The sequence below is a fragment of the Acomys russatus genome, chromosome 7 (assembly GCF_903995435.1).
Source record: "Acomys russatus chromosome 7, mAcoRus1.1, whole genome shotgun sequence".
Classification (NCBI taxonomy): domain Eukaryota; kingdom Metazoa; phylum Chordata; class Mammalia; order Rodentia; family Muridae; genus Acomys; species Acomys russatus.
Window position 1 is genome coordinate 57,781,160 of NC_067143.1, and position 25,078 is coordinate 57,806,237.

Below are 25,078 nucleotides of genomic sequence, written 5' to 3' on the forward strand. Positions count from 1 at the left end.
TGGCTCTTGGGTCCTCGCCGGCCAAAGCGGTGCTCGAGAAGGAGGAGGGGTGGCAGAAGGGCGGTCCTTAGGGGAAGGCCCCAGCAGCCAGAGAGCCACACTCCAGGACAAGCCTCTCTGGGGTCCCCGCCCCCATCACGTGGGAGCCGAACCGGGTCGGTGCTGGCGGGTCGGCCACTTGGCTGGCAGTTGGTCCGTGTGCCGGTGGCCTGTCGCTGGGTTCTCGGCTCTTATGTTGGAAAGTGAGAGGGACACGGGAGCGACCCGCACACCTGAGCCTCCAGGAGGGAAGCTGCGTTCCAGCATCCAGGTTAGTGGGCTCTCCCAGACCCGGCTCACCGCTATCCGGGGAACTGAGTGCCCCCAGATTCAAGGACCACATGGGTAGTTGGCGGTCTATGGGACTTTAGACCTCCGAATATTTTCAAGACTTAGTGACTCCCTTATTTAGCTGGGAGATTGAGAAAATGTGCCACCAGCCCCGCGCTTCTACAGGTGGTAAAGTGGTCCCCGAGATACCGTGATGTTCTGATATCGCAGAGTTCGGGCAATTTAATCCGAGCCTGGTGCCCCATGAGAGCAGCAGCTGCGTCAAGGTGGTGAGGAAGTTGAGGACCGTTCGCTCAGGTTAATCTCTGTCCCGTCAAGCCTTGGTCTGGAGCGCCTAGGCGAGGAGCAGTTCTGTACACTAATTGCTAAATACAACACTTTCCATAGGCTCAAGGCATGGTGTAGCTAGCTGTAGAGCGGCATTAGGGTGTGGGGGTGCTTCTATTTTAAAAAGTGGATCCTCCTCCTTCCTTTCATCCTGAGGCCAGACCCATAGTTTTCCCTCCGCTGAAAATAAGGTTATATGTTTAAAGACTAGAACTTCCAAGGTTCAGATAGGATTCAAATAGGCATCCAGTTCCTATATCCATTGAGATATTTGATTATAGAGCTGTCTTACTCTCCATTCTTTGGTCTTATTCTGTCTTCATCTCTCATGGTCTTTACACGGTTATACTGCAGACTGTAGTGTTTATAAGATTGCCATGCATGTAGATAAATGCTCATCAACCACAGACCTAATTAATTAGGCCTTTCTTCATCTTGAGAGAACCAGCTTATTTATACTCATTTAAGTGACTTTAAAGTCTTTTGCTGTTATTTTCATTTGGCATTTTAAGGGTAGTGGCGATGGGGACCAGTGATCTGATTTAGGACTTTGTGAATGCTAGCTAGGCAAGTGCTCTACCACTGAGCAACACCCCCTACCGCCATCCCTTATATCACATATTAGCGTATTCCTTTGAGATTTGATGATGGCCAGTTTTAGTTTATTGTTTCTGGTTGAGACAGGTTCAATGCTACCTTCTGTGTTTTGGTAACTAAGGCAGATGTGCTGTGATTTTAAGAGTAAGTGGCTAATGTAAAAGATACGCATAAGAGTAAGAGATAAATAGCAGAAGGTTGGTACAAGCTTGCAGAAATTCTGTTTTTTTTTTTTTTTTTTTCCCTATCAAAATAAGGAAAATCTGGGATAGTTTTAAGGAGCAGTCTGTGTGAAGGACCTCTCCGGAAGATGTTTAGGGGTGACCTGGGCCATAGAAAAGGTTAAATAATGCAATCTCAGTCTGGCTCCAAGAAATGGCTACTGGCCCTCCTTGTTTCCTGGCCTGATTGGTAGACAAAGCAAAACCAATGGTCCCAGCCGGCCCCTAACGTGAGGGCAAGGCTGTGGGTGTCAATGCAGGGGACGCTAAGCAGAGACTGACTTGTGATCAGCTGACCTTAGCAAAGGTAGAGAGACCTTAAACTTTGACCTTCCCAACTCCCAGCCTGACAGAGGAATCCAGTAAACATTTGTGGCATGAGTGGTCAGCTGATAGTTTAGAGCAGCCCTCTTCAGACAGGCGCATGACAATCACCTGACGCTCGTCAATGTGGATTTTGACTCTGTACCTCATGGGTGGAATCCTACATTCTACCTTTCTAACCCATCTCTCTCCTGTCAAGAACACAAAGCAGTGATGTACAAACCTTCGAATTGCCTGGGGAGTTTCAGAAACTTCCAGGTAAAGTAGGTCCCAGGCACTCTTACAGAGTTTTCCAGATGTCTCTGCTGACAGCCAGGTGGATAGGCTCCTGGGCTTGGCAGTGCTTGGAGGACCACAGCTGGCAGACCAATTCGGGTAACTGTAATGAGAGTGACTCTAGCAATACTGAGTCTCTGGAAATGGGAGGTGTCAGCCTTTATATTGATTGGGCAGAATAAGACACTGGGAAAAGGAACAGTTCCTGGAGATTTCTACTTCCGTTTTGGATGCAAGGATAGCCGCGCTACTTCACTAAGGCTCATCAGCAGGTGATTTGTACTTGTCCATAAGGTTTTTTTTTTTTTATTCCCTTGAGATACAAATCTGTTTGTGATTTGTTCTTGTTTCCAATCGTCTGGCCAAGCTCTTAGTACAAAATATTAGGAGAAAGAATGGAAATAAGCACAACAGGTGGCACACGTTAAACATTTATCAAGCCTCACAGACTGTATGCCTCCATGTAAGATATGACAGTCACCCTTCAGTGTGCACAACTACACCAAAACTAAAGCTAAAACTCTGGGCTTGGGTTTTCCTGAGTCACTATTCTTCTTGCTTCCTCCTTCCTCTGAGGAATTCTACTTCCTTTGCCCTTTGTTGTCCTAGTATCTTGCTTTGTGCTTGAAAGCACCTATATGTGTTTACTTTTGGAGTCTAGGGAAGGTGAGCTCTGTCCCCTATAAAGTCTTAAAGGGCAGTTTGTTGGGCCTAATGGCTCTCCTTAGGGGCTGCTATTATCTTTAATATTTGTGATAAAAAGCCTTGTAGGAGATGGGTACCCTAAAGCAACGTTGGTGAGCTTTCTGTGGAGCTCTCCAGAAGGCCTCAGCCTTCCAGGGCCATTCAGACTCTGAGCTTTGTCTGAGGCAAAGTGAGCATTTCTCTGGACCTTACTGTCATTGTTTTGGTACTCCTTGGTAATTCTTGCTTTCATTTCCTCTCTGTGTCTCCACGCACATTTATGCACGTGAGAGCCAAGCACATGATGCCTTTTGTTACCTCCCATGTTGTATAGTTATCTTGTACACATCTGTACATGTCTGGAACACATCTGTAGACACAGGTAGGATAAGACTACCTTTCCAGCCAGGTGTGGTGGCGCAAGCCTTTAATCCCAGCATTTGGGAGGCAGAGGCAGGCAGGTCATTGTGAGATCGAGGCCAGCCTGGAGCCAAGGCTACACAGAGAAACCCTGTCTCAAACAACAACAACAACAACAAAAACCCAAAACTGCCTTTCTGATAAGATGAACTATAACATCCTTGTGACTTTCAGACTAATTCTTTTTCTAACTCCATCGCCACTGTTGTCCAAACTGAGGAGTTTTGCTCCTGTCTGTCTGAAGAATGTATGTCTCTTAGATTATAATGTTTGGACATTACTTTTTGCTTCATCATGAATGGGCAGTACACATTCATTCACAGCCCTTTTCTGCTTAAAATCCCCTGGTGAGTCCCTCAATGCTATCTAAGAGAAGAGTGAATACACACAGAATAGATACAATATTCAAACACTGACTAAGATTGTGTATCTCTATCCAAGATGTGACAACCGTCACACTGTCCTCTTCCTGAAGGTACAGTTGTCTCCGCTGTGTAACATGGGTGAAAACCCTAGACACCCCCTCACTCTCAAATCATTTCACATTTTCCACTAATACCATACATGAGCTACAATAGAGTCTGTTCTCTGCCATATTCCGTCCATCTCTCTGTCCATACTCTGAGCTGCTATAGCTACATTGGCTTTTGTGTGAGGCCCAGTACTTAGCAGATACCAGCCAGCGTTTCGCATGCATGTGGGTCCTGTGCTGGCTGGCAGCTTTTGCTTCTGTAAAGAGGGACGGGAACAGGTTGTTTTGTGAGGGAAGGAATGGGAACAGAGTTAAAAACAGGAAGGGCAGGCTCAAGGAAGAATGGCTCAATGGGTAGAATTATGGGGTGTGGGGGGGGTTGTATGACTTTCCTGGGGAGACATGAGCAAATGTCTATTCAACCCAGATAAGACTCTGGTGACACACTCAAGAAATGATTACACCCAAGCCTAGCCTGGCAAACCAATGGGTTTATGAGTGGCAGGAGCGTGGGTGACTGTCGACAGCTACGTCTCTTCGAGTGGGTGAGAATGCAGGAAAGCTGCACCCCTGAAGCTCCTTGCTCAACTTGCAGGCAACATGGCCGGGTCGTTTCTCTTCTCCAGCAATTGTTTGTTGCTTTTGTAACTCGGGGAGGGCTCTTGTGTGTCCTGTAACATCCCAACTTACTGAGACTTCCAAGTACCCGCTAGGTAAGATTCACCAGCTTCCTGGTTTGTATGAGTCTCTCTGTTCCCTTCGGGAGGAAGTGTTTCAATTCCGTGGAAATGGCCATATATCATGAGGGCATTTGGAGAGGAAAGACAGGAGGAGTCTGGGAAGGTAGAAAAGATGGTGGAAGGCCCTGAAGGTTGGAGCTAAAGCATCAAAATCTTGACTTGTGTGACGACACACACACTTGTAGTCTTAGCTACTTAGTGGAATGGTAAAACACATCTAGATTTTTTTTTTTTTTTTTTTTTTTTTTTGGTACTGATGACAATTGAAAGCTATGAGTAATATGGAAAGGCTCTGTGCAAGTTTGTTTTCAGGAGGCTTCTGGGCTGCGAAGTGTAGACTAGAGGGACTACTTACAAAGACATGTTATTGGAGTAACCCATAGGAGACTCTTAGGTCCCTAACCAAGGCAATGACAATAGCAACGGAGAAGTACACTAGTCACAAAATAACTGACTGGAATTGAGGGAGAGAAAAGAGTCTTCCTGTAAGCTGACTGTCAGAATGAGGTGATTGTGAGTAGGTGTGGGGCCACTGAGGGACTTCTTAGAAGAGAGATGGGAAAGAGGGTGGTGGTACATTTTAAAGTCAGAAGAACCTTGGGTAGCTTCCTGCTTACTCTTTATAATTTTTCCCAAGAGGATGGCAAAGCCCAAAGTAGTATGCCCAAAGTCATCCCATTCTCAGGTGCAGATCCAGGCTTCCTAGCCTCTTGGCTTCTGTCTCATATCATCTGTAGCACCCATGCTGTTTGGCCACAGGAGAGCTGCCTGAAGGTCCAGTTGGAGATCCCATTGGCCAGTGAAAACAGGCATTGGACCAGGCTGGGGGATTCAGTCTGTAGAACAGAACAGGGAAGCTGGAACCATACAGGGCAAATGTTGACTGGCAGCCAACACCAGTAAGGCCTGAAGACTCTGGAGGTCCGCCTCCCGCCCCCCCCCCCCCAAGCCCTTTCCATAGGTGGGGCTGCTCAGGTAGAACAGTGCTTTCTGTGGTATCAGAGCTCTGTTCTCAGTGTGCTCCTTGTGCACGGTCAGGTTTTTCTGGGAGTGTGACCATTAAACACTTCACCAATTCATTGGAAATGTCTATTCTAAGGACCCAACGCTCTCTTCTCTCCCAGACAAATGTTGGGGACACATTGAACATTCCATAAGATGCTGCCACGGTAGTGATTGAGTAGGGAGAGGAAAGAGGGGAAGGTGTTGGGAATGATAGCTAGCTGGGGGGAGCAACCCAGTCTTTTAAGGCCTTTCTGTCCTCAGAAGGGTGGAGATTGTGCTGACTGAGCGATAAATGCGAAGAGGACCTTGTCTGCTACCTATGAGAGAGTTGGTGGCTCTGGGGTCAGAAGTTCCTCCTCACCCATCCCTTTGGCACTTCTCTGACCAGCCAGGCTTCCCGGCTGCTGGCTTCCCAGGACAGTCTTGCCTTTGTCGTGGACCTCAGGAGAGAGGTTCTGGATAGCCCCTAAAACAGAACTGGATAGGCTAATGTATATGAAACAGCTGGAATTAATCACTTGGCAAACCCAAGCAGTAATTCAGCTGTGCTGGGAACTGACTTTGAAGGTGAGCTTGTCTAGCCGTCCTGGCATTTTCTTGCCTGTTTCTTCTGCCTCACCTTGTTCTGAGGTTGAGTTAGTATCCTTGTCATGCAATCCTAATGAGACTTAAATATGTGCTTGAGCCTGCTCACCCATGTTAAAGTAGCAGGGACAGTCACAGACAGCAGACTAGGGTTGCCCCAGGCTTAGGAATGACTTATGCAGATGTAAGGTAGGAGGAGAAGCCATTAACAGAGATTAGTTAGTTCAGGCGACTGTGGAATGCTTGGCCTTGCCACTGTTGCAGAATTCCCAAGGGCTACTCTTTAAGTCTAACTGCCTCTTCCCAGAGATAACAATTTCAAAGGGGAGGCAGTTATCGAAATCCTAGGATTTCTTTGCTTTCATGGGGATTGCTCAGAGCCCTGTTGACTGCCTGAGGGTGTTTAGCAAGACTAGTCAGAGTGCCTCCCTCCCTCTCCACGGTGAAGATGTAATTTCCCAGTGCACATGCAGCCTGGCGTCCCGGGCTTACCAGGATCTCTCTCAGCTGAAGGCCTGCTCCTGTGACCGCACAAGCTGTCCCAAGAAGTGAGCCCTTGCTCCCCTCCTTCCCGTAATTTTTTTTTTTTTTTTTTTTTTTGTCTTTTAATTGTGTGTTACATGTGGGTATGTGCATGTGAGTGTAAGTGCCGTTTGGAGGTTACTGGTGTCAGGTTCCCTGGGAGCTAGAGTGACAGCTGTGAGTGCAGTGGCATGGGTGTTGGAAATTGAACTCGGGTCCTTTGCAAGAGCAGTGTGTGCTCTTGACTGATAAGCCACCTCTTCTGTCTCCAAATGACTTCTTCTTCTTTTTAAAAAAAATTTAATTAATTTATTCAGATTACAACTCAATTGTTATCCTCCCGTTCCTCCCTCCCACTTTCACTCTATTCCCCTCCCCTAGGTTTAAGACCAAGGGGGACCTCCTCCCCCACTATATGGTCATAGGCTATCAAGTCTCATCTTGGCAGCCTGCTTATTCATTTCTTTGAGTGCCACCAGGCCTCCCCACCAAGGGGAGGTGGTCAAATATGGGGCACCAGAGTTCATGTCAGATTTAGTCCCCGCTCTCCACGTAACTGTGGAGAATGTCCTGTTCATTGGGTAGATCAGAGTTCCAAACGGCTTCTTAACAAATGTCTCCAGCTTGCATTTGGTAGAAAGATGCAGAGATGCTTGGTAAAAGCAAGTCCTCAGTTGATCTCAGTACGGGACTGCTTAGTGGAGGCAACAGAGGGATAGTGAGGCCTCCCAAAAAGCTTCCTCCAGAGGAGCGAGGCTGGGACAGCTGGCTTGATATGTGTGACAAAGGTCTTATGGCATGAGGCAGAACGCCATGCCGGGGTTCCAACTCAAGAGTTTGTGTATACTTCCACCTAGTGCCCCCATCTCTGGCAAACAGATTTTTGAAGGCTCCAGAGTAATAGATTTACCTTTAAATATTGCAATATGAATAATTTGTCTCTGTATGTGTTCATGTGTGTGCAGGTGCATGTAGGGGCCAGAGGTCAGCCTTGGGTTTCTTTCCTTAGGAGCCATCCACTTTGTTTTTCTAGCCAGGCATGGTGGCACACACCTTTGATGCTAGCTAGCACTTTGTCATTTTGAGACAAGGCCTCTCCTTGGTTCTCCTGCGCTGCGTAGACTAGGCTGGCTGGCTAGCAAGCCCTGGGGGTCTCCTCTCTGCTTCCTAGATTTGGCATTAGGAAGGCAGGCATGGTGGGACTGCCTCAGGCAAGCTGGGGTGTGTAGCATTAAACTTTTCCCAAACCCCAATTTCTGTGAGCGGGTAGGGGCAGCGAGGGGGAAGGGAGCTAGGGGAGAGTGCATTGGCATGCAGGAAGGAGAGAAGTTAAATTGTGATCTCGGTAAGAAATGACAAGTTTTGCTCACTCAGCATTTTGCCAGAGCAAAGGAATAGTTCTTGGCACCTGACCTTGACTGGATGTCCTGAAAAGGTTTTATTACATAAGCTCCTCCCACACCCCCACTAAGACATCTGGTTCTTCAATGCGACTCTGCTTACCTGGTAACAGCAACAACATCCCTGTGTGTCTTGTCTAGGTTTTCACCATGCGAGCTCACTGCGGGGCCGGGGTGGGGGTGGTGGGGTGGGGTGAGGTGCTGGGGTGGTGGGGCTTAAGGGGGAGGGAACAACACAGATTATTGTCCTGCTTCTGCAAAGGAGGAAACCTGCACCTCCTCCTGCTCTCCCCACCCTGTCATTCCTTTATGGCAGACAGTTTGTTTTCTCCATCATGAGGCTTGGGCTGCCTTTTCTTTGAAGACCTTGGCAGTGCTATGAATCAAACAGTTCTCCATCTGAGTCCCTGTGCTGCGCAGGTTCAAGGCTGCAACTTTGAGGACGTCTGCTCACCTTTCTGATTTTTTTTAAGTTTCTCATGTGTCAATTGGTGAAATGTTAATAGAGGCCCCACCTCATCTGGTTGTTGTGAAGAGTAAATGAGATGATGCAATCACTGTTGGCTACAGTGCTTGGCATGGTGTAGACAGTCAGCAAATGGTACTATCATTATTTTTTCCTTTCTCAAGAGGCCTGAGAAAAACATTTTGTCAAGATGTGGTTCACATCATGAAGTAGCCTTGCACTTTTCCTCCTCCTCCTTCTCTTCCTCCTTTTTTTTTTTTGTTTTGTTTTGTTTTGTTTTTGGTTTTTTTTTTTTGAGACAGGGTTTCTCTGTGTAGCCTTGGCTGTCCTGGACTCAGTTTGTAGACCAGGTTGGCCTCAAACTCACATCAGTCCACCTGCCTCAGACCCCTGAGTGCTGAGATTACAGGCCTGCGCTACCAAGCCAGGCTGCAGTTTACCTTCTTATCCTGAATTTTCAAGAGGGAAGTAGCAGGTGTGACATAGAAAGGACAGCCATGGTGCAGGGGAGCAGGAAGTCCAGGAGGACAGTGTACAGTGGAATCCGTAGAGGCCAATCTCTGATGGTTGGTCATCAGCATACTGGACAAGGGAAACACACAGAGCTCTGCTCAGTAAGACGTGGCTGGGCCAGGACAAAGTCCTGTCCCTAGGCTCCCAAAATCAGTTTGTGTGTGAAAAAGCCCATGTAAATTAGCTTGGCTTCATTAATAGAAGCAGAGGGGAACTTTCCTTGCATTTACCCAACTTGTCACATGGAGACAAGTTGGAGGGGACCCCCTAAAATGTTGCAAAATTAGTGCTCTTGTCATGCAGAAGAGACAACAGCACATAGGGATGAAACACAGGTGAATGAGGCAGCTACCATGTTTTGCCCAGACTTGCATATACTGGGCAGCTGGAAGCTTTGGTATGAGAGAAGACTGAATACAGGGATCCTTGGCCAATCAAATGCTATGAATTAAGCAGTTCCTGCCTTTAATCCTAGCAGTCAGAAGGCAGAGGCCATCGGATCTCAGAGATTTCAAGGCCAACCTGAAATCTATAACCAGGGCTACAGAGAAACCCTGTCTCAAAAAACAAAACAAAACAAAGCAAATTGCAGGGTGTATCATGCCCTTAATCCTAGCATTCCAGAGGCAGAGGCTGGTGGATCGCTGTGAGCCCATGACAGCCAAGGCTATGTGCCAGCCTGGTCTACAAAGCGAGGCTACGCAGAGAAACTCTGTCTTGAAAACAAAAACAAAAACAAACAAACAAACAAACAAACCAGAGGCATAATTGAGGAAACTGAGTTCAAGAAATAAGGAGGAAGCCTTCCCTTGCTAAAGTAGAGTACATAACAGGTGTAGATGGGTAAGGGGAAAATTTGATCCAAGGCCCTGGATTCCTGGGTAATGGCAGGAGCACTGAAAAGTCTGACTTAATGCAGCCTGGGCCACAGTGAGGTTCCGTTGCCAAGAGCAGGCAGGGAAAGGCTGTGGTCACCAGGGCCTTATACAAGTAAGCTGAGGTTTTGGGTGGGGTGTGCTGTGGTTAAGCCCTGTGGATGGCCAAGGGGCATGATAGCCTGGGCTGGATGGAGGGCAGGGAGGGAGCATGGCTGAGTAGGAACCAATCTACCGGGTCTAGGGAAACTCCCACCCTTGAAGGAACAGGGGTAGAGGATAATTTCTAGGTCCTCTAGCCATACTATTTCAGTCGCTAGATAATTTTCATACCATTCTCTGCAGGCCTAGTGGGAGTTCTGGCTGAGTAGGTCATGTCCCTGCTCAGAATTTAAGAGCTGGAACTTAACTGGGTAGAAAACGGCCAATGCCTAGGTTGACCCAGGAGTCATCAAGTTAGGTAGAGCACCAGAGACAGACTGTCATCATTTAGTCAGCACCCTCCACGCCTGAGCATTGAGCCAAGGGTTTGTGCACATTTAAATAAACTTCACTGGCAGCCTCTGAAGCCTGAATTCTGCAGGAAACTGACAGGACGTGTGATTTTTCCCAAGGTGCTCTACATGGTGAGTGACTGGCTCACATTTAGGCTTGCTCGTTCTGACCCTAAGTGCATCTTGTTTCTACCCTTGCCACCACATTTAGGGTTCAGGTCAAGCAGTCAATTGTACTGAAGACTTTTCCCCTACTTAATGATGACAAGGCAGGAAGATGGTGAAGTCAGCACGTGCCTGACCATGCTGATCTTCAGAGACGCTTGATAGCTGTGGCTAGATTGTCACAAGCATATTCCCGTTCTAGTTAACAGAGCTCAAAAATAGGGACACATTGCTGTTCTTTTGTTTTTGTTTTGTTTTTAAGGTGCATGTGCATGTGTGCGTGAGTCTGAATGTGCATGTATGGGTAAGGGCCTACATGTATGTATGTGCACCACACGTGTGTCTGGTACCTTCTGAGCCCAGAAGAGGACTTCAGATCTCTCAGACCTAGGGTTACTGGGTACAGGTAAATGGGGGTGAGACGAGATTATGGTGGGGTAGGAACTATGAGCCACCATGGAACTGCTAGAACTCAAAACTCAGGTCTATGTATGAGCAGCAGGTTCTCTGAATTGTCGAGGCAACTCTCCAGTGCCTACATGGCTGTTTTTTTAAAGGTATTAGATAAACTATTAATCCCTTCCTACTATAGATAATTTCTGGATTCCTAGTTCTATTTTTCCCTTACCCAAGAAAATATGCTAAAAATAGGGCGTGGTGACCCTGATAGACTCAATGTATATAAAAGGCATCTTAGCTTTAGCTACTTCATCATTTGCAACAGCTCCATCATCTTAGGACCCTGGGATGTTTAGCAAGAATGGTGCTCTGGAGTGGGCTGGATGGGCATAGTGAGGGGGAGAGTCAGGACGACCTGGGCAGTGACCCAGGAGAAGCTGCGGGGGTGGAGGAGCGTGGCTAATACAATGTGGTAAGCGTTTGCTCAGAGCTTGCCCAAGCAGAGGTTTGGCGTGGGTGCCAGGATCCCTGTATGGAAGGACAGCATTGTTCCCACGTGTGGCATGTTCGGGCTCTGCACAGGTGGGCGCTGGTGGGAGCTGTCGGGTCAAGTCAGGGATCTTTCTGATTCGGTCTGCTGGAGAGCCAGCTGGTGCTGATCACTAAGTAGGTCTGCCCTGGTCTTGATTGTCTCTCCAGCATGGTGTGCCTCCTGCCGCTCAGGACCCCAGTCTTTGCTCTGTCTTCTGTGTGAGCCAGTATGAGGTGTCCATCAGCTCAGAATGTCTGAGATCAGGGGCGGAGGCTGTTAAACCAGTGACGGTTTGTATCCAGAGGACTTGGTAGTGCCTAGGCCTCAGTGACCTGAGGTCTCTGGTTAAGGGGCTACTTCTTGGGGAGGGAGAATCTCCACATCCTCCATGTCCCACCCACCAAACTGAAGCACTTGACAAGCGTTGAGGGGTGCCCCACTGTCACAGTCCAGCACTCAAGTGTCAGGGTGCCTACGTTTAGGAGACAGTTTTAGATAAAGCGGCAGATGAATGAGGAATGGGGTCGATGAAGAGAGTCCTTTAAGGTATGTGAGAAAAGTATGCCATCAATTCTGTTAAGTGACATGTGTCTGCCTAGTCCCTGGACCGAGTCCGTATGTGGTACTGATGTCCACTCAGAGTACTGGCATCCACCAACTGCGTTTATGGGGCTTCTAGGAAGCTGCTTCCACTTGGTTGTCTTCTCCTCAAAGTCATCACTGGACTTGATCTGAGCACTCTTGATACCAGGGTACAGGACAGAGGTCCCGCTGTGTCAAGACTGAAGCTAGCTGGAAATGTGATGAGGGCCTTTGGGGAAAGGCCTAAGTCTACAGAGCCCGCTTCTGCTTTAGCTTCCATAAGGGCTACCTTCAAGTCCTTTCCCCTGGCTGTGACTTCTCGGTCAAGTCAGTCCCCAAGTGGACCCTGAGCATCATAAACCTGCCCTTCCTACGTTCCCTGGGCAGAATTAGCTGCCTAGTCTCTGCTGAGCAAAGGGCCAGGTTGTAACAGTGGACATGTGATCTGTGAGTGTAAACACATGATCTGTGAGAGTGGACATGTGATATGTGAGAGCAGACATGTGATCTGTGAGTGTAAATATGTGATCTGTGAGATCAGACGTGATCTGTGAGGGCAGACATGTGATCTGTGAGGGCGGACATGTGATCTGTGAGAGCAGACATGTGATCTGTGAGAGCAGACGTGATCTGTGAGGGCAGACATGTGATCTGTGAGTGTAAACATGTGATCTGTGAGAGACTTAGGCTCAGGAAGGCCATGGCTTTGCTGTTTTTCTGTCTGATACTGTTAGAAAGACACAGAAAATTGAGGACACATGCACAGTATTTGAACTCTGGTGCCCTCAGTGTCCACTTATGTTGGGGCTGACCTGGAGGTATATGGCCCTTCTCAAAGGGAGTCAAGGATGCACTCTGACTCCACATCTTTAGGTCACATAGAGTCTTGGCCAAATCCATCTTCTGGAATAAAGCAGTAAGAATGTGTTCACTGAGTGAGGTGAGGCAGGTGTTGCCGATTTACTGGGCCAGGCACTGAGTCTGATTGGCTTATTCTACCCTCTTTCTTTTCTTTTCTTTTTCTTTCTTTTTTTTTTGTGTCTTAAAGATTTATTTATTTATTTTGTATACAATGTTTTGCTTACATGTACATCTATGCCTGCAGGCCAGAAGACGGCACCAGATCTCATTATAGTTGGTTGTGAGCCACCATGTGTTTGCTGGGAATTGAACTCAGGACCTTTGGAAGAGCAGCCAGTGAGCCATCTCTCCAGCCCTCTGTCCTCCTTCTTATCACAGTGTCCAGCCTTGTGTGAAGCAGGTGTGATAGCATCCCCAGGATACAATAACCTGAGAGCTTGATGGATATTTCCTGAGATAAAGGCCAAACAAAACTTAGCAGAGCCAGCATTTAGTTACTTGTCCAACTTTGTTATGACCTGAATATGTTCCCCTCATCCATATTAATTTCCTGAAACCCTAACTCCCGATGTAATGGTATAAAGTGGGGCTCTGAGAGATGATTACATGTGGGAGTTGAGCCCTCATGAATGGGGCCCTTTTAAAGGGGACCTGGGAAAGGAATCTAGTCCTTCACACCCTGTGCATGCACAGCTAGAAACTGCAGTAGTCCTTCACTGGACACCGTATCTCCCCTGGCTTGGACTCCCCATCTTCAGACTACTAGAAATAGGTCTGTGTTGTTGATAAGCTGCTACCTGTCCAACTTATGGTGACACTGCCATGGCAACTCAGGCAGAGGTGACACTGCCATGGTGACTCGGGCAGAGGCAGAGTTGGCCTTCATCTTCTGTACCCACTCCTCTTATCCTGGAGGAGGGAAAGCCCATCTCTACTTGATAACAAAGGAATTTCCAGAGGCTCTGGGTGAGTTGGGGTGGTATAGGGGAACCTGGGATTTGTATGTCCTGATATGACCCCTTTGAGTCAAACTACAGGGGCCCCCATACCTTTCACTTCTTCCTTTGACTCTGAGGAACGGGATGATGTGTCTTCTGTTGGGGATTAAAGACCCGGGTGTGTGAGAGAAGAGGGGAAAAAAAATGGAGGTTGTAAAACATTTTTATCTCCCTGTGAAAAATGAGACTGTGTGGGCCCACAGAGACGGGCTGGTTGGTTTTGTCAATTCGACATCAACTAGGGCTATCTGGGATGAGAGGAGTTGATGGAGGAATTGCCTCTCAAAGATCAACCTGTGGGCATATCTGTGGGTCATTTTCTTAATTGTTAACTAATGTAAGAGGGCCTGGCCCACCGTGGGCAGTGCCATCCCTAGGCAGGAGGGCCTGGTTAATGTAAGAAAGGTAGCTGAGCAAGCCACAGGGAGAAAGCCTGTAAGCAGCATTCCACCATGGTCTCTGCTTTCAGTCCTGCTTCCAGGTTCCTGCCTTGCTTTTTCTGAAAGATGAGATCAACCCTTTTCTCTTCAGGTTGCCTTTGGGTGTAGTGTTTGTCACAGCGGTAGAAACCTGACTAGCTCAGGCCTTTCTTTGGTCTGCAGTGGCACATGAGCAAGGAGGGGATTTGTGGCACCCTACTGTTGGGAAAGTCCCCAAATTACCCTCTGGCCTAAGAGCTCACAGGCTGGAAAGTGATCTAAGTGACAGGTGTCTTGTGATTGGCCAACTAAAGGTTAGGGGACAGGCCCTACTGCCCCCTAATCATATGCAGGAGCTGTTGCACTGGGCTGAAGCAAAGATGTCTGGGCCCAGGGCTGTTGGTTTCGTGAATGCAGCTTGATAGCTGCTGTTTCTGCAGGTCTAATGGTCTCCTCCTTGTTCTTATTACATGGTCTTAGTCCCTACGTGCAATTCACCCAAGAGCTGACTCACAAAGAATACAGATGAATATTAAGAAACACTTACACTTGGATATTTAATGTAGGAATGTAAAGCAGAAGTCTCCCTTGGACTGAGAGAGATGGAAACACCACCAGCTGCAGGGTAGGCTTCTTCACGTGGGCTTTCCTGAGTATGTATGCAAAATTGAAGGGGAGAGTGGTCCTGAGTTCGCCTGGGTTGCCAAACTAAGAAAATCAGAAATCAGGGGCCTCAAGTGATTCCCACAATTAAGGTTGCTAAAAGCTCAAGATCAGGGTTGGTTCTTGGGCACCAATCTCCTTGGATTATAGGTAGCTGTCTTCTAGCAGCGCCTTCACATGGCCTTTCTCTTCTACATAGTGTTTTAGCTTCTTCAAAGAACTCCCCTTATATCTGACTAGGTCTCACTATAAAGTAATTATCTCTTTTATGATCTTACTTCCAAATACAGTCACATTCCAAATACAAGACATGGGAGTCAGGATTTCAACTTGAAAAATTTGGAACCACAGTTGAGGTCCTAACAAGGTGCTTTTAGAATCCACAGCAAGCAAGTCTCAGTGTCACCATGAAGGACAGAGAGGCGCTTACCTGATTCTGACAAAGAAGATAGGCTTAGACCAACCGGTGGCAGAAGCTTGACTGACCTTGTCCAGCGACTCATCTGGGAACATTCAGGGCCTAGGCTTCCCCTTCCCACTGGGACTGTCCGACAGTGGTGAGTCCTGCAGTGTCTTCATGGCTCCCAGGAAGCCCAAGCTGGTGGTGAGGAAGCCATCTTTTCCTCTGACAGAAGCAAGAGCCTGAGTCGTATCGCAGGCTGAATCTGGAAGTCTATCGACTTTGATCTTTTTTTTTTAAGGTTTATTTATTTATCATGCATACACAGTGTTTTGCCTGCATGCACACCAGAAGAGAGCACTAGATCTCATTATAGATGGTTGTGAGCCACCAAGTGGTTTCAAGGAATTGAACTCAGGACCTTTGGAAGAGCAGCCAGTGCTCTTAACCTCTGATCCATCTCTCCAACCTTTGGTCTTCTTCTGATGCTTGTTTTTTTATTAGAATAAATTAGTTATACATAATTGGATTTCAATATGACATTTTTATATGTATATAATATATAAAATGTATTTGATTGTATTCATCCCCTATTTATTCTATATTGTCCCCTCTTCCACTCCCACTGACCTGCTTCTCACTTGTTATATGCTCTCCCTCTCATGCAGAGCAGCATAAAGGAAAAGGAACTAACCTTGGTGTCTTTTACCCAAGATTGAACCTCAGCCTGATTTGTTCTGATGAGTTCTGATTCCCCAAACAAAGTCTGTCTACTGTACTGAACTGCGCAGCAACTATGGTCTCTAGAAGGAATGATGAACTTTTGTCTTAATCAGTATTTTGCAGGATTCTTATAAGGCAAAATACTGTTTTTCTGACTCTATTGACTCATAAGGGACACAGTCCCAGTCAGATGTTATCAGTCTACGCCCACAGTTGTGGGGGACTTGCTTTCAATTCCTAACTGCTTGTAGTGAGTGTTCTTAGGTTTTGTTACCACACACACACTGTTCTGAGTCAAGGGCATGAGTGGGTCATGAAGGAGACATAGGGAACAGCATTAGAACAGAGCCATGCATTTAGTTTAGCTTGTAGGAGTTGATTACATTAGGAATTGAAAGCCTAGGAAGACTGATTATGTTGCTTTTCTTAAAAGTGAGTCCTGGACAAGCGGTGTCCCCAGTATGTCAGCAAAATGAGAATATAGTTATAAATAATCTCAAAGTACATTATTAACTAGGTTACACGTTGGGAGAAAGTTTAATTTGTAAAGGTGTGTTTCAAAGAACATTTCCAGAAAAAGTATCTCTATACCCTTCTATGATATCTTTTCCTCTTTGGTGACTTCATGAATTTCATTGAGGTCGCTTACAGAAGCATGGTTACAGGAGCTGGAAACCTTACAATTGGCTACACCACTGAAGAAAAGGTCCCTGCCTTCTCCTAGCAATCATTAGCTACCTAGGGAGGGTTGATGCCATGTGAGCCCCTCCACCCTAGTACCCATTAACTGCTGGCATATCCTCAAGGAGAGGTGTGGGGGTGGCGTATCATAAATCTCTCTTCCCCCTTTATGATAAGGTGGTGCTTGGGCCAAGCTTGTGCAGGTGGTCACCACTGCTATGGGCCCAAGAATGCAAAGGCCATGTAATGCCTGGAAGATAGCATTCTAGATATCCCATTCCTTCCTCCGCTTACATCCCAGACACAGTTCCTCTGTGTCTCCTTAATCCATCGTTATGTCTCAGTCTTTGCAGTTTCTAGAGCTGTAAACAAATGCTGCACAGCCTCACCGCACAGCCTCACCGCACAGCATCACCCCACAGCCTCACCGCACAGCATCTCCGCACAGCATCACCACACAGCATCTCCGCACAGCATCACCGCACAGCATCACCGCACAGCATCACCGCACAGCATCACCGCACAGCCTCACCGCACAGCATCTCCGCACAGCATCACCGCACAGCATCACCCCACAGCATCACCTCACACCATCACCCCACAGCCTCACCGCACAGCATCACCCCACAGCCTCACCCCACAGCCTCACCGCACAGCCTCACCGCACAGCATCTCCGCACAGCCTCACCGCACAGCATCACCCCACAGCATCACCCCACAGCATCACCCCACAGCCTCACCGCACAGCCTCACCCCACAGCCTCACCGCACAGCATCACCGCACAGCATCACCCCACAGCCTCACCGCACAGCATCACCGCACAGCATCACCCCACAGCCTCACCGCACAGCATCTCCGCACAGCATCACCGCACAGCATCACCGCACAGCATCACCCCACACCATCACCTCACACCATCACCGCACAGCATCACCCCACAGCATCACCCCACAGCCTCACCGCACAGCCTCACCGCACAGCATCACCTCACAGCATCACCGCACAGCATCACCCCACAGCATCACCTCACAGCATCACCCCACACCATCACCGCACACCATCACCGCACAGCATCACCCCACAGCATCACCGCACAGCATCACCGCACACCATCACCCCACAGCATCACCGCACAGCATCACCTCACAGCATCTCCGCACAGCATCACCGCACAGCATCACCTCACAGCATCACCTCACAGCATCACCTCACAGCATCACCCCACACCATCACCGCACAGCATCTCCGCACAGCATCACCGCACAGCATCACCCCACAGCATCACCTCACAGCATCACCCCACAGCATCACCTCACAGCATCACCCCACACCATCACCGCACAGCATCACCGCACAGCATCACCGCACACCATCACCCCACAGCATCACCGCACAGCATCACCTCACAGCATCTCCGCACAGCATCTCCGCACAGCATCACCTCACAGCATCACCTCACAGCATCACCTCACAGCATCACCCCACACCATCACCGCACAGCATCTCCGCACAGCATCACCGCACAGCATCACCGCACAGCATCACCGCACAGCATCACCGCACACCATCACCCCACAGCATCACCGCACAGCATCACCTCACAGCATCACCTCACACCATCACCGCACAGCATCACCGCACAGCATCACCGCACAGCATCACCCCACAGCATCACCGCACAGCATCACCCCACAGCATCACCGCACAGCATCACCCCACAGCATCACCGCACAGCATCACCGCACAGCATCACCCCACAGCATCACCGCACAGCATCACCCCACACCATCACCCCACAGCATCACCGCACAGCATCACCGCACAGCATCACCCCACAGCCTCACCGCACAGCATCACCCCACAGCATCACCGCACAGCATCACCTCACAGCATCTCCGCACAGCATCACCGCACAGCATCACCTCACAGCATCACCGCACAGCATCACCCCACAGCATCACCTCACACCATCACCCCACAGCATCACCTCACAGCATCACCTCACACCATCACCGCACACCATCACCGCACAGCATCACCCCACACCATCACCCCACAGCATCACCGCACAGCATCTCCGCACAGCATCACCGCACAGTATCACAGCACAGCACTCACCACACAGCACTCCTTTTCTTTCTTGAATGCAAAAGGAAAGCCATTGCTTTAAGTCAGAATTAAGTTGTTCAACAAATGCTAAGATAAAGGTTCAAATAAATAAATTTTGAGTGATTCAATTAGTATGCATTTTGTGAATGCCAAATTCTGGGGTTTCCAGCCCCCATCGACAGCTAGAGAGGCTTGTAGGAGGTAGCTGCTGTAGCTTCTAGTTATACACAGGCCCCGAATACGCTAGATAATAAAGAGAGCATGCCAATTTTTTCAGACCTGGTTTTTTCTCGCTGTTTAGCATTCTAAGCTAATGAGACGAGGAAAAAGGCCTGGCATTATTATCTGCCAGGGTAAGCCATATCCTCTGCTCTGGTTGGTCCTTCGGGAACACAGCTGCATCTATCATTTGCCTGTTGTTTGTCCGGGCCAGACGCAAGCACTACTGGGCTCTGCTCAATGGTAGTACAGCCATCGCCTTTGGAAGTCAGGGAGAAGGGAGAAAGCTGGGAGGGAGAGGCCATTATTGTCTGACGCCCAGCCCTTATTTCAGAATGCCGAACAAAATACTGCTCTGTATCTCCAAGATGCGTAGACATTTACTGAGTGGCCATTTGTGCCATGCTCTTCCCTGGGCTCTTAGAAAGAAAGATGAATGGAATATAATCCCCACTCTTAAGTCACTCAGTTCAGAAGTGGGGACAAATACATCAAAACATAAACTACTGCCATTCTTTTTTTGTTTTGTTTTTTCGAGACAAGGTCTCTCTGTGTTAGCCTTGGCCATCCCAGACTCACTTTGTAGACCAGATTGCCCTCGAACGCACAGTGATCCGCCTGCCTCTGCCTCCCGAGTGCTGGGATTAAACGTGTGCGCAACCATGCCCGGGTCAGTTACTGCCATTCTTAAGAGCAGTGTAAATAGCTCTGATGATGAACATGGGTTCTGGGTGGGGCAGGGACAAAGACTGGAGGCATCCAGCATCCCTGGGGACTGGGACCAGGTGTAAGTGTTAGGAAGGCCCCTGGTGCATTTGTATAAGGCCTTAGGGGAGAGTTTGAAATAGGGATGGAGAAAGTGCTTAGAGTAGTAAATGGGAAGATAGGAAAGGCTTTCTGTAGATGGTCATATTTTTTTCCTATTAAAATAAACAAGCAAACAAGCAAACAATGCGATATCTCCTGAATCCTATACTGGCGTTAAACTCACTGCATTAGCAGTGGGTGACCTTAAACTTCTGATCCTCCTGCATCCACCTGAATGCTGGGATTGCAGTCTTATACCACTACGCCTTGTTTAAATGGTGCTGGGGACAGAACCACAAAGTCGAGTGCATGCTAGGCAAGCACTCCACCAACGGAGCTCCATGCTCTTTGACAAGAAAACCTTTATGTCTTTCAGAAGTAAGGAGAATTCTGTTGTGTTTGGGACTCACTGTTTGGTGATAGTACACCTGATGGTGGAGGACCTTTGCTAGGCTACAAAACGAGGCCTTTTCTTTTCATGGCAAGTAGATGGGGGCCAGCAGTGGAAGGTTGGGGAGCAGCTCCATGAGCCATGTCCTACTGCCCTGGAAAGGATGCATTCAGAAGCCCAGAGGAGGCAGCTTTGGCAGTCTGTCTGAGACAGGATGAGGGGAGGGAGGGTTGGATGTAGAACTTACTCAGGGCTCTCTGAATGGCACTGCTAGAGCCAAGAGAGCCATCAGATCTCCTTTCTTCTGGAAGAGAAGGTAGAATCCTACGTACTAACCTCACACTTCCCCCCACCGCCCCCCCCCAAAAAAAATCCCAGAGCCTTAGACGGTGGACTCTTTAACAGTTTATTATTTAAAATAAAATTCTGATGTCCACAGACTTGAAGGAATGGCCCTACTAGATCTGCCTACCTATCACCTGGCTTCACTACCTCTTGCTGGTATTATTTTTTCCAGAATGGTTTTTGAGATGGACTTGGGGAAAGTATTCAATTAGAAGCTTTTCTCTGAATCAAGCTTCTTGGTCAATATAATGGCATCATATCCACGTGTTCCTCCCCGAAGGTGACTTGAGTGTGTAAATGTGTATTTGTGCATGTGTGTGTTTGCTGCAGTGAGAAGAAAAGTGAGCATTCTTCTTTTGAAAGGTGGCTTCTAGGCCCGAGGAGACACATACCTCACAGTGGAGTGTAAGGGTTTGCGTACCATGGTGGCAGGTGTGTGGAGTTGGGGAGAAAATGGAGATAAGCACTTCTGGGAGGGCAGTCTGTTGGGTACGACACCCCGAATGTGCCATGGAATGTTCATGTTGGTGAGGACCTGATTCACACTGACAGACCTGACAAGGCTTATTAAAACTCCAGACACTGAGAGATAATCCACTCTGGCAGGCATTGTCCAGCGGCCACAACCCAGATGCCTTTCCTCCCAGACCACCTTATTTTGTATTGCCCTACTTGGGAAAATGAATTACAGCATCAACTTCAGGATTCTGAGGAGTGGAGCTCCCAGATAGAGTACGTGGGGAAGGTGAGTATGTCACCATTGGTAGCTACTGAGAGTGCTCCTTTCTACCCTTGAAGATGGTGTATCAGTCACCAAGTGCCATACTGGGGACAAATAATTCTATGAATACTGTTGCTTTGTCCTTCACTGGATGGGTGGGCTTCACTTGAGATATGTGAATTGTTAATGCAATTTAAATTGGCAACAGTTGAAAAGTAAGACCAGGAGTTAGAGGCAAGACTAAGCTATCTGCTTTATACCTGATGGAGTTATTTATAGAGAACGTGGCCATAGGATTCCTATGCATCCTTTAGCAGAATTAACACGCCCACCTCTAGTGCAGGTGTATATAAATGTAGTCTCTTCCAGAGACAGGCCACTTCCCTCATTAATATATCCCTAAGGAGAGAGGAAGGGCAGGACAGATCTGTCCATGCTCTGTTCCTTCTCTCATGCTCACCAGTCACATACATAGCCACGCAAGAGAGGATGCCAGTCTTCTTCCATTGGCCGTTTCCTCGGCAACGTGAAACATTAAATGCAGCAGTGAGTGCCTGTTGCAGGTTCAGCAGAGATGGTTTGGATGGTGTCATGCAGAGTATAGAATAGTGTGAACATTGAAAGGATAATTTTCAATGATATTTTATAGAGACTGGAGAAAGGGACCGTTAGGTTGAGGAGACAGCATGCAAAAGACACGAGGTGGGGATGGGGCATGAGGATGCTGTCACGGAGCTTGAGTGGCTGAGGTGGAGTTTTCACCTGGGCAGGCTAACTCCAGCTAAGGCTTTACCACCACCACCACGGACTGCGCTTCCTCTTCCTCTTTGCACCCTCCTACACTACTCCTGGGAAGAGTAGGTGGTTTCCAAGTGCTCCCATCATGGCTGCGCTTGCCTGAAAGACAAGTTGAGGAGGTGAGTGGAGGTGAGGTTGTTCTCTGGCTGGCCCAGGCTGGCCTCAGCTTCACCTGCTGTTACCTTGTCTGGTCTCCTGTTGCAGACTTTGCAAAACAGAGCTGATAATTGTAATGTACTCCTCACTAATGAGAGAATGCAGACAAAGTGTATTCACTCCTGGGAGGCAGGAAGCCTGCTGTGAGCTCCCAGAAGGCGGTCTTTACAGGCAGGTGGAAATTGCTCAGGAAGTCATTTGCCCTCATTGTGATGCATTGGGAACAGCCACGGGATGCCCTGGGACCTGGCTGATCAGGGCGCTGTTCTGAGTTGTTCCTGGTCCTTTTCCACTCAGCCACCACATGGACTTTTTTTTTTTTTTTGGTTTTTTGAGACAGGGTTTCTCTGTGTAGCCTTGGCCATCCTGGACTCACTTTGTAGACCAGGCTGGCCTCGAACTCACAGCGATCCGCCTGCCTCTGCCTCCCGAGTGCTGGGATTAAAGGAGTGTGCTACCATGCCCGGCTACATGGACATTTTTACTTTTCATTTTCTGAGGCTCTGAGCAGCAAGCAAGGAACCCTCCATTCTCTTCAGATTGAATAAACCTTTTGCCTTTTACAAAGTTCTCTCAGTGGTTGTCAAGTTCTCGCAGTGGCTACTAGGGCTCTTCCCTCAGTGTGGAGACAGATCAGCTCATCCTTTGATATGACTAAGGGGCAGATTGATGGGAGGCTGTGATGTTCTGCTATCCACGTGATGCTTGGCTCCCCGTCTTACTTTTTCCAGAGGTCTGCACTCCAACCTCACTGCCCACTCCTACTCTGAATCAATTAATTATCTTTGGATGAGACATGGCCAGCTTGGTGCTGAGCAGAATGCCAGGAGCAGACTTGGAGGAAGGAGTGGTCAGAGGAAGGTGAAAATGCCAATTGGAGATATTAAATAACCAAATGAAGGGAAACGTCACCCCCTTCTCAGCGCTCCTCCCTCTAGGGTCAGATGTGCTGCCTGGGTATGAGCCATTCCAGACGCTGGTTTCCTGGCTGGACTGTACTCAGTGGAGTTGGTTCAGCCCTACAGGGCTGGTGGTGGTGTCTGTCCTAAATAGCTCACATTTTAATGAGGAGGAGATGTCAGTCCTGTTCCCAATACCTAGGGAAAGCAATGCCAGAAGTCTGGCTTTGTGGCACTTGGAGGTAAAGTCTTGGTGCCCTGGGATGCTCTTTGTGCCCTGTAGAGGAGGATGTTGCCCTGTGTGACTGAGCTGCTGCTGTTACATGGTGTTGGATTATGGTTTTTGTTTAGAGGGCTGTGGTTTGGTGAGCAAGGCTGAAGTATTTGGGTATGTGCTAAGTGGAAGCATCTGGGTTAGGCTATGCCAAACAAGGTTGGTGGTGGGGTGGCAAGGCCGTGTGATGGGAGTGGGACTACGTCTTAAATGGAACTTCCAGAAAGCCAAAGTAGTCCTCCCAGTGTGCTCTGTAGAGCTGGCTTGCATGCAGTACTAAAGTCCATAGCAATCTCTTGGAACTCACTCACCCTTTAAGGAGTGGCTGGGAATGCCCACTGTGTGCCGCCCGCCAGCCTGGCACAACAGGAGAAGATGCTAAGGGAACTATGCTGCATCAGAGCTCCAAGCCATGTGTGAGAAAAAAGCGTTTCTGATGCTGTAAAGCCCTAGTGTTTGCTAGAAGTTACTGAAGATGAGATTTGGAGCACCAAGTGAAGCAAGCTTTTTCATTTACTTTGAGTGCCATTCTTTTATTTTCTCCTAGTCAGTTTTTCTTAGACTACATGAGGTGGTGTTGTCACTGATAAAAACAGAGCCCCCTCTTCACTCTTACTAGATCCAGATGTCCACCGAAGGGCGCCGGCATCTCTGGGGACAACTCTCCAGACTTCCTGCTTCTGTGCTGCGTTGACTCCTTTGTCACAGAGAATGCTTTGTTGTGTTCTCTTCAGGGGTCCTGGTGCCTGTGGCCTTGTCCTAGGTTTATGACACAGAGGTTGTAGCTCTGGGGGACTGTCTCAGGCCAGGTAGACTATGCTGCTCTCTTCATCAGGCTTTTACCCTATAGAACATGTGACCTCTGGGCTTGTCAGGACCTGACATGGCCTCAAGGCCCCAGACTCAGGCAGAAGGCAGGGGTATCTTGGCCTGCCACTCTTGGGAGCCTCTCTGTGGCAGTTCTGTGGCCCCTTTTCTTTGTTCCATTTCTCCCTTTAGGCACGGGAATCCGTGTCCTATGCCTGTCTCATCATCTTGGTAACTTGTTTCGCAGGCTCATAAATGGATTTTTTTTCCCCTCCTGTTAGCCTCAGGCTACCTTCTGCAGGCATCCATGTGGTCTGTTCATTTCCTCAGTTCCATGAGCTGAGATCCAAGGTCAGATACATGGCCTTGCCCTTGAGGGCAAGAGACAGACCCCAAGAAGTCTGCATAGAATGTGGCAAGTGCCCTGGAGAGGTGTGTGGTGGGATGGAGTGGGGGTTATGAGAGGTCCCCTGGAGAGGAAGATGCTAAAATTAGATATTGGAAGAGGAGAGAAATGATGGTCTTAACAAAATGTCCCATACTGAGAGAGACTTGCCTCTGAGAGCAGGAACAAGCTGGTGACAGTGGCTTGGCTATTGCTCAGGGCCAGAGCCAGGTGTGGCCAGGAGAATACTGTAGCTGCTGAGTCTGTGAGCTCCCGAGCACAGGTTCGAATCCCTGTGACCCCACAGTGTCTCCTACATCCTCTAAATAGCAAAGGTGAGGCTCATGATGTTAAAGGTTTTCCAAGGACACAGCTGGTAAAGAAAGAACTGGCTTTTAAGGTGGTCTCACCAAAGATACATGCTCCACGGGTACTTGCATTTCTCTGGCCGCCATTCATGTCCTGGGTGACAGGAAGCTGTGAAACATTATG

The 25,078-nt window shown here is 48.4% G+C and overlaps 1 protein-coding gene across 1 annotated transcript in view; it reads left to right on the forward strand.

The window, feature by feature from the left end:
- The window catches only part of Ppfibp2 (PPFIA binding protein 2), a 147,216-nt gene continuing 122,138 nt past the window's right edge, over positions 1–25,078 (forward strand). The window contains exon 1 of the mRNA XM_051149173.1: positions 1–310. The gene's annotated coding sequence lies outside the window, so the exon portion shown is untranslated. The remainder of the gene's footprint in view (positions 311–25,078) is intronic.